We start from the raw sequence: 16,595 nt of genomic DNA, 5'->3' as shown, positions 1-16,595 counted from the left end.
AGAAGGAGGGAGAATCTCAAGCAGACTCCCTGCTGAACACAGAGCCTGATGTGGATCTCGATCTCATGACCCTGAGATGATGACCTGAACTGAAACCAAGAGTTGGAGGCTTAACCGACTAAGTGAAATAAGTCAATCGGAGAAAGACAATTATCACATGCTTTCACTCATATGTGGAATATAAGAAACAGTGCAGAGGATCATAAGGGAAGGGAGGAAATCAGAGAGGGAGACAAATCACGAGAGACTCTAATTATGGGAAGCAAACTGAGGGTTGCTGGAAGGGATGTGGATGGGGGGATGGGGTAACCGGGTGACGAACATTAAGGAGGCACGTGATGTGATGAGCACTGGGTGTTATACGCAACTGATGAATTGTTGAACTCTGCTTCTGAAAGTAATGATGTACTATGCATTGGCTAATTGAATTTAAATTAAGAAAATGCTTTCTGAGGACACCGAGAAAAAGAATTATTTCTTACATAAGGGTTAATTACTTACTTATCCTTCAAATAATCAAGCCACTATTTGCTTGATTTTGAGTAAGTCACTTGACCTCTTGGAGATTTGGTTTATCCATTTCGAGTAGGAAAGATCTAGACTCAGTAAGTGTTACAAGTTTTTAAAAACTAACTCTAAACTATTATGATTATTAGCAGTATTGTTACGAGTTTTAGACTTGTAAACATCATTCACATTGTTTATAAAGAGTTGACTACAAGTCATTTAGGACTTGGGCCCAAATTTTAGTGATTGATTTCTCTCTGAAGTTTTTTTTTCTTTTTCTTTTTTTTTTTTTTTAAAGATTTTATTTGTTTGACAGAGAGAGAGAGAGCACAAGTAGGCAGAGCGGCAAGCAGAGGGAGAGGGAGAAGGAGAAGCAGGCTCTCCACTGAGCAGGGAGCCAGATGTGGGGCTCAATCCCAGGACCCTAAGATCATGACCTGAGCTGAAGGCAGCCGCTTAACCAACTAAGCCACCCAGGTGCCCCGATTTCTCTCTGAAGTTTTATGTTATAGAGTTTTGAAAAGAGACTTCTAAAACCATGAGACTGCCAAAAATTCTATTTGACCAACAAAGTTTACAATGTCTAGGTCATGTTTACAAATTCCATCCTTATCCACCCACCCACCCTTTTGCCTATTGGCTTTCCCCCATTTTACTAGTTATGGAAAAACAACGAGCTTACTGCGGCAGAAAAGCCACAGTTCTTTCTACAAATACCCAAATCTCTAAAGGGATTAGACTTTTTTTCACTATGCTTTCCTCTTCCATACCTCTAATGGATCCATATGCTATATGGCTCAGAGAAAAGAATAGGATATTTGTTGGTTTTCTATAGGCTTAGAAACCGTCATTGCATTTTGGAGCATCAATGTGTCCTTTTGTCAGGATACGAGACCCATGTTGTAGTGAACAGAAACCACTGAATTGGCCTCCCTAGGTAGTTTCTGCCTTTAAGAGAATAAGGATGAAAGGACTCAAGGAACAAACAAACACACACACAAATACCCTGAAACTTTAACTGCCAGCTCAAGGAATATTCCATCATGCTGTAATGGGCATTGCCAAAATGGATGCCACCCTCTCATTAATATCTGCCTCTCAACACCTACAGAGAGACCAGACATTGGGACCTATACTTCCTTGCCAGGGCTGCTCTAACAAAGTACCAAAGGACTGGGTGGTTTACACAAGAGAAATTCATTGTCTCACAGTTCTGGGGGCTGGAAGTCTGAGAGCAAGGTATAGGCAGGGTTGATTCCTTCTAAGTGTTGTGAAGGAGAATCTGTTTCATGTCTCTCTCCTAACTTCTGGTGGTTCATTAGCCATCTTTGGCTTCCTTGGCTTGTAAGTGCAGCCCTCTGATCTCTACTTTCATGTTTACATGGTCTTCTCCCTATATGTGCATCTGTCTCTGTGCCAAAATTTCCCCTTCTTATAATTATATTGGATTGGACCCCCCACCCCGCTTAATGACCTCATCTTAACTTGATGTTCTGCAAAAAGCCTATCTCCAAATAAAGTCATACACAGGTACTGGGGGTTAGGATTTCAACATTTTGGGGGGACACAGTTCAACCCATAACAAGACCTCTGCAACAGTTGCTGCAGAAAAGACCCCAAACCCAAATGCCAGCACTGCAAGGATGCTACTAGAAATAGCAGAGGTGGCGAATGGCCTTGATGTGGTGAGGCTCACCTCTGCCTTCCAACTCTTGCATGGTTAGGTCTGATCAGTGGAGGCTAGGCTTTGGAAGGAACTAGAGCTATAAAGAAATCTGGAAAATGACAAATGTATTTAGCTTTTTGGTTTTAGCAATGTTAAGGGTGGTGGAAAGGAGATGGATGGACTAAAATAGGGGCTGAATGAGTCAATCTGTATTATCTTCTAATCAGTGAAGTGGAGACTGTAAGAGATGTTGTGAAGACTGATGGGATCACGAGCAATGGAGTTAAACAACAGGATCATTAGTTAGTAGTGAGTTACTACTTTCTGTCCCAGGACGGGATTTATGTGATTTCCTTTTCAACTACGATGAACAATTTATTTGTGGACTAAGAATTTTAGGTATTTAAAAAGGCAAGTTATTTATTCTCTTCTTTCCAGCAAGGTTATATTTAGATCCAATATCTTTGAAACCTGTCAGAGCCCATGGGGGAAATCTCATATTTAAGTATAAAGGGAAGAAAAAAGAATAAAGGAAAACATGCTGGGCTGCATCACTATGTCTACCCACCTGGTCTTCCCAGTGACAAATCTGAGGAACATCCTCATGCTTCCCTTTGTCTCACTTTCTAGCCCAGTTTTTTTCATTGCTAAATCCTAGGAATTTTGCCTTAAAACGAATCTCAGATTTGGAGCCTGGCTTCATCCCATGGCCACTCTGAATTTAGTCCCTGGTCACCTCTAGATGGTGTTTGTAATCACCTGGCATTTCCCCACTCGGGATTCTCTCCCATTCTTTCTTTCATGCTATTGCCAGAGTTCTTCTTCCTACAGATCGGATTTGGCTGTGTCCTACCCACTTCCTATGTCTCTGCTGTCCTGATTATTCTTGTTATTAACCATTGTAGAAGCAAACACTTGTTCTTTTGATTTTATAATTTTCTTGAACTTTTCCTTCAGCTCCTGTTATATTTTTAACTGTTTGCTGGATAGTTCTGCCTGGGTATCCCTGAGTATCTCAAGCCCTAAAGTGATTTGATTGTCATGTACTCATTTCCTCTCTGAAGATCAAGGAGGAGCATGGTCAAGCTCTGCTGAAGGCTCTCTTCTGGATTGCAGACTGCTGGCTTCTCACTGTGTCCTTACATGGTGGAAGGGGCTAAGGAGCTCTGTAGAGCCTCTTTGGTAAGACCATAATTCCATTCAGGAGACTCTATCCTCACGACCTAATCAAATCACCTCCCAAAGGCCCACCTCCTAATACTATCAAACTGGGCATAGGATTTCAACTTGTGAATGGTGGGGAGGGGTGGACACAATAGCACTGAAACTATCAACCTATCCCAGTGGCAGGAGGCTTCAGGAGGCTTCAGGAGACCACAGGAGTTCTACTTCACCTTGGGCTGGTATCTTGTGGTCTAGAGCTCTTCTACACTCTATATTCTTGTGTGAATCTCAGTATAACTTGGCCAAGTTCACATTCCTGTATACTATCCAGTCTAATCTTCACTTTTCCTGTCTTCCAAGGACCATGCCTTCCTTCCCTCTTCCATGCATCATTGTGAACATTGTTCTTTCAGTCTAGACCAGCCTCTTTGCATTCTGGAGGTTTCACTTTAGAATAACTGATGACATTGTTCTTGTGTGGATTCTAAAACCAGGCAGTAGATGTAGAACCTTCAACTTCAATCTTATTTAGCCCAAAAGACCAAGAGGAAGATTCAAAATCTGTTCGTGCATGTGTTCATGAGTGTGCACGTAACCTTGAGAGAGCTTGAAAAACAAGCCTAATTGCTACAAATTGCCCCTGGTTCAGATTTTAGGTTTGTTTGAATGAGCCTCTATGTAATCATTCATAACTAAAATATATGAATTATATTTTATTTCCTGATTGCACAGCATGCAGTAAAACAAGGCTAGTACTTTTTTTTTAAGATTTTATTTATTTATTTGACAGACAGAGATCACAAGTAGGCAGAGAGGCAGGCAGAGAGAGAGGGGGAAGCAGGCTCCCTGCTGATCAGAGAACCCGATGTGGGGCTCAATCCCAAGACCCTGGGATCCTGACCTGAGCCAAAGGCAGAGGCTTTAACCCATTGAGCCACCCAGGCACCCACAGGATAGTACTTTTTTCTTTACTCAAAAGCCTTTGTTTTAGATCTATTCAGGGAATGAGTTCTAGAAAGGCCTTTATTCCGATCTGCTCACAGACAGCATGGCCTTAAAAAGAAAAAGCTGAATTAAATTCTCCAGTTACTAAGAATCCTCTTTTTCTTTCTTTCTTTCCTTATTCCTTTCTTTCTTTCTTTCTCTCCTTTTTTTTTTTTTTTTTTTTTTTGGTTTACTCGTGTCTGTGTCCAAACCATTCTTAAATTATAAGGCATATGATAGGAACTTAAAACCTTCCTTGCAATTCTAGTTCATTTTATTTCTATGGTTATCTGTTAAGATGAAAAAGGCTTTACAGACTCTTCTAGAATAACACCTCATCAGCTTGAGGAATAATACTAATTTTTATCTACCTAAAGTTAGAGGGAAGAATGTAACTGATGGCCCAAAGTGCATTTGAGGCTGTGGTTTAGAGGTTTTTTTATCATGCTTCCCCATCTGTACTTGCTGACATTCTACTTTTTCAGCCTCTTTCAAATGTCTCATTCTTCACAAGGGCTTTCCTGGTCCCAACAAGCCAGCCAGTGGATTTCTTTCTCCTCCTCCCCTTTTTAGGTCTTTGTTCCTGCTTTTATCATACGTTCATGGTATAGTCTGAACTGTAGTTACTGGGTGCTCACAGGGCGTAGAAAGGAAAGCTCTGACTCTGAAGGCTGGCAGGTAGGAGCTCGATTGGGATCATGTTGTTTGGACTGTGTGGCTCAGATATGTTATTTCCTCCACTAAACCTCAGTCTCTGCATCTTTAAAGTGGGGATAATAATACTTGTTTTATAGGGCTGCCATGAGAATGAAAAAGAATATGGTGTGTCCAGCATGTGGAGTCACTCCAGAGGTGCACCTGTTATCAGTGGTGGTAGGAGTCACAGCTTTTCCTGCTTTAAACTATTTTCATTTCTTGTAGTGTACACACTCTGTCCTCCACTTCCCTGAAGGTTTAAAGGAGCCTGAAAGCTCCTTGAATATGGGTGCTGGGGAAATTTTTGTTGAATTGGAAGAAATTGGTCTTTCCTTCAAAACAAACATTATTCCAGATCTTTTATAGCTTCTTTTTTTGACTACACATTTATTTGTTATGGCTGGGTATACTGAGCAGCATCGCTACTTATATCCTGAAATTTGAATATTTGGGATTATGAAATTAGATTACTGTAAGATACTTAAAAGTAGATTAAATCTGTAGATAGTTACAAGCAGAATATGCGTGGTATGGATGTGTAAGTGTGGGCATTTCTGTGGGTGTGTACCCAGAATTGGAAGTTCGCTGTCACTCAGTCCTCAGGGTCCGTGTGGGCAGCCTCTGATCTCTAAACACAGACATACAGAGAAGTCTTGCAGGCAAACTGCAAACATTTTTCAGTTTTCATCCCTCGTGAAAATGAAATCTCATCTACAAAAAGTATGGATTTCTCTGTGTTTTCCTTGAGGATCTTTTGGTCAAATTTCTCTACTGGGGGAGAAAACACAGTTGTCACTATAGATTGAAATAAAACATGTTATTTGCCCTTGGTAAATGGAGGGTCATGAATGCCAAATGTTTCTTATCCATATGCTTACTCTCCTTGGGGCTTGGTATATCACAGAACTAACCACTGCCTCCTCCCCACCCAGCCTGCCTGAGCCTCCCGCAGCAGCATCACTGTTCCGTTGGCTGCCCCTTTCCTCCCACAAATGTGTCAACAGAGAAAATGCACCAGCAGCAAAGATTTTTAGGAGGATACTGAATACTATAGTTAGGAATTCTAATTGACAAATTAGATTTTCTCAAAAGCAGAACAAGTAACAATAAAAACAAAGACAAGGGATCAAGGTTCTGAGGGCCAGAGTGCCAAAGAGCAACAGTCACAGAGTCCAGAAATGAGTGGACCAAATGTCCGAGTAAAATGTAGGTTTCCGGAAGAGGTCTGGTAATTATTAACACAACTTGGGAAAGGGGAAAAGGCTGGAAACCTGTATTTGGTCCTCAGGGGTTGATTCGTTCATTCATTAATTAATTAAATAATTAAATAATTCCTTCATTCATTTTAAAAATCTTCCTCTTTCTCTGCTAGGAATGTGCCATAGTTTCTAACAAAGGCCACAGATGGTCATAAAAAGCTCATCATGTGACAAAGACCTGTTCTACTCTCACAAGCTTCCTCCTTGCAGGGCTCTTTCCCTAATCCTCTGTTTTGGGAGCACACTATCTGGTTTTGGCAATGCTCAGCAGGAAGTGGAACCTGTAGCTGTCAGCATGTACACGTGTGTACAATTATGTTTCATATAATCAAAGAATTTAAGACCGAAGATCATGAGGTTCCCACCACACAAGAACTTTTGAAATTTCTTGAAGCAACCAGCAGGTCCTCTCTAGATTCTTTTCCATAACCTAAGCATGTCTTTTCAATGATCCTTATTAACATTAAGCCTATAGCTTTAGCATCTCAAGATCTTGTTAAATCTGGCCTGCCCCTTGACATGTAGGCTATTCTTTGCAGTTTTGAGTCATCTGCAAATTTGATCAATCGGTATTTACAGTTCTTTCTGAATTATCTAATTTATTATGAATCAACTCCTATAATGTAGCTAGTTCTGTGAAGATATTATGGAAAAAGTGGCCAAATTCCTTTAAAAATTTATGCTACATTTATAACATCTTTTTTAAAAGATTTTATTTATTTGACAGACAGAGATCACAATTAGGCAGAGAGGCAGGCAGAGAGAGAGGAAGGGAAGCAGGCTCCCTGCTGAGCTGAGAGCCCGATGTGGGGCTCCATCCCAGAACCCTGGGATCCTGACCTGAGCCGAAGGCAGAGGCCCTAACCCACTGAGCCACCCAGGCGTCCCCATTTATAACATTTCTAAACTGATACTCTAACAGTTTTACTATGAAGCTGGTTGACCATGACTTACTCTTGTAAAACTAAGTTGACCTCTTGGTCAACTCGTGAGAGATCTCTTTGGTTGGCACTTCCTTTTCTAAGTTCCACACATCACCTGTTTAATCACCTACCTTTCTAGATCTTTGTTAAAGACTGATGTCGAAATCATTCATCTGTAATTTTCAAGAACTTGGACCATTTGTCTCTAATTTTCCAACATTTCTTTTATTTCTATAAATGCAGAAATTATTAAAATTGGCCTTTCAGTCAAAATGTGGACCTTTCAGAAGCTTGAGGTAGTTTATCTGAGCCTGGGAACTTGATCTTGGATAAATAGGGCAGATTTTAAAATGCATTCATTATTTCCTCCACTATTTTGATTTCAGATCCTTGCTATGTTTCTTCTACACTTTCCAGTTTGAAAATACTCTCTAAGATAGAAACAAAATGCGAGAGACATACTTCACCGTTTCTTGTCTGTTCATTTTAAGCCATCTGCCAAAAAATGGGCCTATGTCTTTTGTCTTTAAAAAAGCCTTTGCCTGCCCTTGGCAATTTGCACAAAAGCTTCTGGGCTTTAGCCTTTTATTTCAAACTGTACTGTATTTTCTCACCACCCTCACCCCCCCCATTTTTACTGGCACTTTTTTCTTGTATATTATGTATTGGTACTTAGTTTTAATACTACACTTTTCGAGAAGCTTCTTGTGAGAGGCCCGAGTATTTGCACAGTTCCATCACAAGCAATTCTTGTGCCTTTGGCGGACTTTCTCGATCTTTTGGAAATTTAGTTCCCTCATTGGTAAAATGGGGAAAGGAATGCGTTCGTTACAAAGTAGTTGTGAAGGTCAAATAGAATGGTAACTGTGAAAGCTTTTGGTAAGCTCTAAAGCACTGTCAAAAATGTAAAGCCTTGTAATCTGGGGAGCTGAATAGTACTTTAATTAAGCCTATTAATACTGGAAAGGAGCTGGGGGTTCATCTAGTCCAATCCTCTCCTGAACAGACAAGCCAATACTGAATTGGTGAAGAAACTTACCAAAGCTCCCAGTCAGAGGCAGCATGGGAGAGAGCTTAGCACTCTGTGGAAGGTGACTTGTTATCTCAGCCGTAGCTGTGCAAATCTACGACATTGGTTTTAGTCGTGACCCTGCCACTAAATAATCATGACTTCCTTACCGCGGAGTTTGGGACTATCCTATCTCATCCACCACTGCCCATGGCAGATGTCTCCATTCACCATAGACTTCCTCCTGTTACCTCACGTTCCTTCTTAAGAAAGTGTCACGGAAAGCATGACCAACCTTCCTGACAGTGGCTTTGCCTGCTTTGGGTTTTTCTTTTATACTCTGTTGAGGCTCATTTCTTGTTCTATGGTCCGAAGATTTCTTTTTGTTGTTGTTGTTGGTTTGCTGTTTGCCGTTAAGTGGCAGACTAGTTCAAAAGCCATCAATGAAATTAATAAATAATGCACGGGAAACGTAAGCTGTAGGGAAGGCTGGCATAACTTGTTTTGAACAAAACATATAAGTAAGTCAAAGTCATAAATATTTATTTAGTGCTGACTGAATGGGAGGTCTGACAGCTTCTATAAGGGGTACACAAATCACTATAATAGAACCTAAGCTCAAGGACTTTCAGATATTCTAAGGGATATTTTATAAATCCATTGTATAAGTTATGCTGCTTTTCTCTATGACTCATAATAAAACCTGCAACTTTTGGAGTGTCTACAGACTGTGGACTTGGTGATATATTTCATCTTATTTAGCATTACAAAGAAGTACTGTTGTTCCCATTTTATGGTTGAGGGGACCAGGGCTCAGAGAGTTGAAGTTCCTTGCCCTAGGGCACATAGACCAACTAACATAATCAAAATTTGAACTTACATTGGCCTGACTAAAGTTTGCTCTTTTTATGAAAGTTTAAGAGATGTACTTCCTGTTGTAAATTACATGTCTGACTACACCCAGTATTATGAAGTCTGAGATGACATGCTTGTTTTCCCCCAAATTTGATTCATCGAAATAATTAGCGATAGAAGCAAGAACACTTAATTTTAGAAAATTAGTTGATGGCCAGATGGAATTCTGCCAAGAACCATTTCTAGCCTGGAAGTTTCCTATCCCTGCTCTGGGTCTTTCTGTCCTCAAAACATACAGATCAAATACTTGTTTGAAATTTACCTTTTAAGGTACTGAAGAGCAATAAAATTACTCACTAAACTAGAATCCATATATCTTTATTGAAAATTTATATATACAACTTACTACATTTTTTTTTTCTTGGCATGCAACAGATGTAATTGATTTCATGGGGAATGCACTGAATCGGCCAGATTTTCTGATCTAGGCACTCTTTATTCTGTCCTGCTTTAGCTATCCATCCTTTTTTGGAACAAAAGCCTCTTCCCTTAGGCCTTTTCCAAAAAAATATTCGGGTTCCAACGCTATGGTAATTCTTTTAATGGGAACAGGGAGCCAGTTGCAGGAGCATTCAACCCAAATCTTACCCTTGAGCTTGTGCTGTCCTGATCTGTGTCCTGGAGATGAGACTCGGCTGGAAAGCACTGTGGAACATCCGCTGTGTCCCTAGGGACCAGTAATGAAAGAAGACGTTAGCGTGTGTGGGTGACTTGGGTTTAGTCTGGGAGGTTTGTTTATTTACTTATAGATAGTAGCACACCATAGATACCCTTTTACTGTTAGGGGTAGATTTTTCTTCTTTAAAGAACTAATATCCATTTGCTGTTTATAAAGCTGAAATTATTTTATGGTGCTGCTAAATGGTAAGAACTATTATGTAGGATCTCCTCTGAGATCATTGCCCGTTGAATCCAGTGTGTGTTCATTCATATACCTCTGTTCAAACAAGTCAGGGGTTTTCGGCTGAATATGTCAAATTGGGCGAGTGGTGATAAAACAAGATTGGGCATCTGTTAGCTTCATTCTCTTAGTGGTTCTTTCACAGACAAACTATGAGAATTTGACCTTTGGGTCTGTTTACCCGTCTGAAAAATAAGAGTAATAGGCACTTAGGTACTACTTTCTTATCTCCTTTTTTGGGGTACTGAGGACTTAAGAGGTAATCTCCCTTAGTTATCCAAATGAACGGTTTGGCAAAAGCACCAACTATGATTAAGGAAATAAGTAAAGTGACAGGCATTCTACCAACAGAATGTATTTTTGGAGTGAACTAATTTTACGTCTTGATTCTCTGTCATCACATCTGTACTGGGATACAGTTTAGTATTAAGCAGGAGGGATAAGTTGCCTTTATTGTTCAGGCACTGAGGAGCTTTACTTAATTAGGGTTTGGTTTGGACAAAGGGGTAAAGAGGTGTTATCAAGGATTACTCCTGATACTTTTAAATAGTTTTTAAGATCTTAAAATGCACCTAATCCCAAATTTCAAGGAATAGAAAGAATTATGGGGTGAGGGTAAATCAGAAAGGATTATAAAAATTGCAGCATATGGTGTTTTAAGAAACCTCTTTACTCTCTCACTGGCTCTCAGGTTCACTTTTGATCTTTTTACCGGAAAAAAATTGTGCAAGTAAGATTTGTTTAATTTTTTCCTACTTGTCTATGGTATGTCGGAGGAGGGGTGATCCTAGGAAGTTTACACTAAAGTAAAACACTGTGGGAGATAAGGAGAGAAGACGGGGAATGCTTGTAAGTATGTATTCCTTTGCAACTTTTCCTGGGAAGAATTTTGTACAGGGATATATGTTAATGAGAAGAAGTGGTAATTGGTTCCTTGGTTTTAGTCCTTTGTGACTTTGAATCAAGAAATATCAAGCATATGCATAAACATTGGTCGTCATACATGGGAAACACCAAAATGAGTAAGTCACAGCCACTGCCCTCAATGTTCCTTCTGTCGAAGGGAGGAGGCAATCGTGTAAGCACTAGATAGAATATGGCTTTAAGAATCTGCAAAGAAGGGGTGCCTGGGTGGCTCAGTGGCTTAAGCCGCTGCCTTCGGCTCAGGTCATGATCTCAGGGTCCAGGGATCGAGCCCCGCATCGGGCTCTCTGCTCAGCAGGGAGCCTGCTTCCCTCTCTCTCTCTCTCTCTCTCTGCCTGCCTCTCCGTCTACTTGTGATCTCTCTCTGTCAAATAAATAAATAAAAATCTTTAAAAAAAAAAAAAGAATCTGCAAAGAAGTAGGACAGTTGACATGCATGGGGATAATAGAGGAGGAAAAGATTACATGGGACCTGGGAGGTCAGGGAGAGACTTTGAGAAGACTTTGCACTTGGTTGGAGCTTTGGGTGGATTTGCGGAGAGAACAATTCATGTTGACATTGACCAAGAAATGGGGACACAGGTGGACCTTTCCAGGAAGTGATGAGGAGACTGATGGGGCTAGAGGGGAGGGACAGTGGGGAGGAAGTCAGAATGGAAATTTGGGGTCAGATTATGGAGGAAGATTAAGGCTCTTCTCTGGCTACAAATTCTTTTTGGAGCAAAACCTCGAAACCTGAGCCTTTTAGAACAAGCGATGTTTGACTAACAATCTTGTCAAACAACGTTCCTTTAAGAAGATCATGTACTGCAAAGTCTGGGCCATTTTAGCAGCAGGTCATAGCTCTGAAGTGGTGATTAGAGTGAGAGGCAGCCACAGAAGTCACCCAGTACAACCTCATATGAATTTCTTCTTGCTGTTTTAACAAATTGCCACAAAATTAGTGGCTTAAAACAGCATGAGCTAACGTCAAGGTACCATAGGGTTTGCCCCCTCTGAAATGTGAGAGAAGACCCGGTTTCCTTGCCTTTTCCAGCTTCTAGTGGATGCCTCTATTCGTGAGCTTATGGATACTTCCTCTGTCTTCAAATGACCTCACTCCTTTGTCACCTGCCCTTCTCCTCTGACTCCTGGGTCCTTTTTGTAAAGACAATTGGAATTACCTCGGGTACACCAAGATCATCAAGATAATCTCCCCATCTCCAGCTGGTTAACCCAATCACATCTGTAAAGTCCCATTCACCATATAAGATAACAGTCATCTGTTTCAGAGATTAGGGTGTGAACAATTGGAGGGGCATCATTTAGCCTGCCCCGGACCTCCACATTTTACAGGTAAGAGTGTTCAGGCCCAGCTTGGTCTAAGGCCACACAAATAGTTAGTGACAGACTCCTGTTTCTGACTCCCACTTTTCTTTCTACTGCACTGGGATGCCAATCTTTCCTACTTTCCATGAGGAATCAGTGGTGCTTTCTGAAGGCAGAGATCCCAGAGCCAAGATCAGGACTGATTAGAGTAGCGTTTGAGGGGGATGAGGCATCATGTCACTGGGCAAGTACCCATTTGAGAGAAGGAGAAATGCTCTTTTTAGGACCAAAAAAGGCTGAGAAACTGCTCTCTCAGTGAGTGGAGAAGAGACTTGGGGAGAGAAGAAGAGATGTGTGCAAGAAAGGAGAAGAAAAGAGAGGGTAGAATGGAAAGAAGGAGATGTTTTAGTTGAAGTAGACTTGAAAAGAAAGAAGATAATCATGGAGATCCCATAATGATGCCACTTTCGTCTATGTACATGGTTTCTGAAACTAAGTATCTCCTGCAACAGTTCCTCTTCATTAATGCCTAGAGCCTAACTTCTACAATAACTACATTATCTGTTTCTTTATGCATTTGTTGCTCACAATTTATGTCCTTTACAAGTTCATCCTCCTCACTATTAGATTCCCCACAGAGTAGCAATAATTTCCATCTCTTTGTTATACCACAGGACACAAATAGCTGTGCTATAACGGTTTTAATCATTTTAATGATGATATGCAGAGTGTATCACACTAGTATCATTAGCATTTTCTTTGAAAAGGTTTTGGAAAAATTCCAACCTAATTTTGTACTTTAGCTGAAAGAAGAGCTTGAGGCTAAGATAAAGGGCATATTGTTCTTGAAACTAATAAAGAAAGTGAAGAGCACCAAGAAATGGCAAAGGCATATGGACATTAAGTTGGGAAAGCCATCCAAGAGATGAAATAAAAACAATTGAGGAGAAAGAGAATGTTTTAAAATTATTTTTTAACTATAAACAGAATAGGGAAAGGAGAATATACAGTGTTTACATTATTACTGGCAGAGGCCTTTCTGATTGATGATATGAAAATAGAAGCTGAAAAAAGTTTTCATCTTTACCCAGAAAGTGATCTATAAGAAAATTTAGACTACATATTCATTAGAAGAGAGATAAATTAAGTTGAAAGATATGGAACATTATCAACATATTTATTGAGAAATACTGTTTTTTTGTTTTGTCTTGTTTTGAGAGAGAAACTACGAGAGAGGATGCAAGCTGGGGTAAGGGCAGAGGAAGAGGAGAGAAAGAATCTTAGTCAGACTCCACTCTCAGCCCAGAGCCTGACTCAAGATCCTGAGATCATGGCCTGACCCAAAATCAAGAGTCAGATGCTTAATTGACTGTGCCACCCAGGCACCCTGTTGGTATTTTTAAAGTAACTGTTTCCATGTCTCATAATTTCTTAGCTTGTCCATGATAGGCAAGTTTTATGCTATTGTTATAATTTGTCCAATATCTGTTTACCGATTTCAATACACAATGGATACTTAATAGAATGAGATAATAATTATTGATATCAATTAGGGCTATTGAAAATGTTTTGGTGTGCCCTTATCAACAAACTGAGATATTTAACTTAGAATATTTATTTTTACTCATCAACACAGAATATATCAAAATTAAATTTTCACTTTGAGGACTTTATTTCAGGAAAATGCCTGAAAAACCTATCAAATGCTCTCCATTCCTGCCCACGCAAATCTCACCTATTCTTTAAGACCCAACTTAGTGACTACCTCCTCACAAGACCTTTCCTGATCCTCTAAGTTATTTCTGACTCTTCCAAGTTTCTACAATATTTTAGATAATTCACATTATCCTCATAATTACATATTGGCTTTAGTTAAAATTATTTCTGTTAAGTCTTGTATCATCTAATATATAATAATTCTTCAAAAGCTAAGACTACATATTCATCTTTGCATCCCTGGATGCTTAGGTTAGTCATTATCTACAAGTGAGCAATAGAGGTACAGACAAACACATGTAGACAGCTATAGTTAAGTATGAATACAGCAATGCAATGACTATTCTGCGGTAGTAACTCGGAATTACCTTTGTGAAATCCTACTTGCTTCACTTGTTGAGTAAATTCTTCCAGTCATGGGGTGGGATCTTCAAATCTGTTATTTTTTACAGACTTCCCACATTATTCGTATATAGCCAGTCTAGCGCTGGCACCAGCAACACTTGAGAATCACTCATCAATAAGTCAATCGGATATCAAGTTCATCTTAGTGTGTGCCTGTGAGGAATATTCACCATAAATATGGGTAATTAGCAGAGAACAGGTAAACTGTTTTGGAGGGGAGAGAATACATGATTCCAAAAGCAAGAAATGGAGTGTATCAATGAGGGGTGAGATGGGTTGGTAATTCAGATAAAATTAATCTTCTGAGGAAAACCTCGGTCAGTTCTGCTTAGCAAGCCCAGCCTGATTCCTGCCCAATGGAGAGTTAAATTAAGACCAACCACTAACTAGGCTCTAGAGTACTCTTTCCTGTTCTCCATGAATAATCAGAATAATGGAGTCATCCTCCTTCCCTTCTATCAAGACCTGTTATAATAACTTTATCTATACGTTCATTCTTTAATTCTATAGTAAATATGAAGACTACCCTCGAAAAATATTTTTTAAAGATTTTATTTATTTACTTATTTGTCAGAGAGAGAAAGAGCACAAGCAGTGGGAGTGGCAGGCAGAGGGAGAAGCAGGCTCTGTGCTGAGCAAGGAGCCCGATGTGGGACTCAATCTCAGGACCTGAGTAGAAGGCAAACGTTTAACCACCTGAGCCACCCAGGCATCCCTACCCTTGAAATTTTAAGTACCAGATCTTCTTCCTAGTTTTTCATGTCATCAATAGTTCCTAGAAGGAAGTTCCATTAAAGATGAATTTCTTTCAGCATGCATGGGTGGCTCAGATATTTAAGCGTCCAACTCTTGATTTCAGCTCAGGTCATGATCTCAGGGTCCTGGAATCGAGTCCCCACATCAGGTTCTGTGCCCAGCATGGAGTCTGCTTACCTCTGCTCCTCCCTCCCTGCTCTCTCTCTTTCTATTCTCAAATAAATAAATAAATAAATAAATAAAATCTTAAACAAAAAAGATGAATCCTTCTCAGCAATATAATAATATTCCAGTAAAGAAAAAAACAATGGAAAAGCTCAAAGACAAAGAGAACTGAAGGAAAATCAGGAGATTAAAGATCTCAACCTTTCTGTGAGATCGAAAGAGGATGAAGTGTTAAGTGACTGAAAAGAGAGGAAGAAGCTCTAAGTCATAGGACCTTCAAAGTACTAATGAAATGTGAGCTCATCCCTGTGACAAGATCCCTAAGAGACCTGGAACTGGACATAGCAGGTTCTGCTGAGGGTGGGAATTTCAAACATAAAAATTGGTTGAAGTCAGGCTGTTGAATGATTGGACCCTTAGATTTCTTTCTGTACTATAGGTCTCCTGTAATTAAGGCCAGGGGATAAGGTTAATTCTTAGGCAGCACTGAATGCGGGTCGTTTCAGACATGGCCGCAAGATGATGGGGGGAGACCTGGGCTGATCATGCAGGCCCTGGAAGAGTCTGCGTATTGAATGATAAAAGCCTCCCTTTCTGCTCTGTAGTTATCTTCCAGATGTTTACTTCTCAGGCAGAAAACAGAGGACTCCTCCTCCCAGAAACTGAATGTCACCTGAGAAGAGATTGCCACACCCTGATGTTTGGGGGTCTCACCAAAAATACATGACTACTATCCTGTTTGTTATACGAGTCTCATCGATTGATAAGCAGTGTGCCTTGTTCTTAAATGTTCATCAGAGGCCAAGGAACATCAGATGTTCCAGAAAAACCTTTAACACAAAAAAGAGAGACCAAATATAAAAAAAGAAAAAAAGAAAAACTGCCTTAGGAATTCAGATCATTTAAGGATCATTTCTATTTTCTGAATCACTCTGATTACTAGCCCTGTCTCAGTTCTAATAAATGGGCTGTTGCCTTTTCTTCTTTCTTTAATGACCAAACTCCCCTCTTGTACCTCTCTGGGGCCTCCTATCTTGTTTTCTTCTGCCCAGGACTGTGTTTTGATACCCTACCCAGCATGTACTCCTTTTCAGTCCTAAGCTCTTCCTCTTATTCCTAGCCACACACAGGTCACTTCTCAATGTGCTCAACTTCTGCTCTAGAATCTCAGCCCTGTAGCTTTACCTTGCTTCCAGCCCACAGTCTTCTCTGACCTACCCACCTGCCCACTTGGCCTGTGAGAGCTTCAGTTTCCTAGTGTGTCACTCCACCCACCTGCTATGATAGCTCAAATTTC

The sequence above is a fragment of the Enhydra lutris genome, unplaced genomic scaffold (genome assembly GCF_002288905.1).
Source record: "Enhydra lutris kenyoni isolate GAN:26980312 unplaced genomic scaffold, ASM228890v2 scaffoldscaffold17, whole genome shotgun sequence".
Classification (NCBI taxonomy): Eukaryota; Metazoa; Chordata; class Mammalia; order Carnivora; family Mustelidae; genus Enhydra; species Enhydra lutris.
The sequence above is the reverse complement of the archived record's forward strand: the minus strand, read 5'-3'. Positions refer to the sequence as shown.